This window comes from Trypanosoma equiperdum (genome assembly GCF_001457755.1).
Source record: "Trypanosoma equiperdum strain OVI genome assembly, contig: ctg_1776, whole genome shotgun sequence".
Lineage (NCBI taxonomy): Eukaryota > Euglenozoa > Kinetoplastea > Trypanosomatida > Trypanosomatidae > Trypanosoma > Trypanosoma equiperdum.
This window is the reverse complement of record NW_027123811.1, coordinates 34,503-35,462: the sequence shown is the minus strand read 5'-3', so window position 1 is coordinate 35,462 and position 960 is coordinate 34,503.

Here is a 960-nt window from a genome sequence, read left to right as displayed (position 1 = left end):
TTTTTTACAGCGGTTTGTGGCTGTCATTGACATCCGGTACTGCTGCTACGTGCCCAAGCTGGCCACAGTGGTGCCCACACAACAAACCGGATGGTGTGTTCTCTCGTCTGCGTGTGAAGGAAAAGGGAATGTAAAGAGTGAGGGGGATTCCACGCAAAAATTGTGTGAAAGGGATGAGATTGCTACGGGGTGGAGGGGCGGTTGCAGGAACGAAGGGAAGGAGTGGAATGCGATAAACCACCAAAAAAAAGAAAAAAAATAGGAGTTTTCTTTTTTTTTTTAATTTTCCCTTTCGTTACTACTTCTCGCGTATTGAGCAATTCTAAAGTACACTCGGTTGATGGTGGGATAGTTTTGTTGATGGTTACTTGGAGGAGGAGAGAAATCTGTAGGGAAAGCGTGGGTATGTGTGTGCATGAAAGCTTGAAGTATTTTGAAGAGTGATACAATGGTGCCCATGTACTTCGTAGCTAACAATATACATATGTACGCACATGCGGAAGATATATCAACACTGGTGAAGCGAAGGGCGGCGAAGAAGCTGCAATCCACACGCCAATCACTTTGTTGGTATCCCTTTTCTACTGCTATCCCGCGAGAAGAGGAGGAAAAAAAAAGAAAACAAAAAATGGAAAAGGAGACGGGGGAGTCACACGGCATGCTTTTCGCGTACCGCACAGGTGTTTTCTCATTTTTTTTTCTTTTTCGGAGCAGTTGTTGACTCTTCAATGGCTTTACGTACACATGCAAGATTAACACTCTCGCACATATCACGTGCGATACCTCATGCTCAATTCCGCATGTGTGATGTTTGACCAAACCTCGTCTCGTCTTGATCGAGTATGTTCGGCTTTACGCATTGCATCGGAGCATGCGGGTGGGTTGCTACGCGGCCTGTTGGCATGGTTATTGTGGTGTGCAGGCGGTGAGAGTGAAAGTAAAGAAATTTATATAATGTCT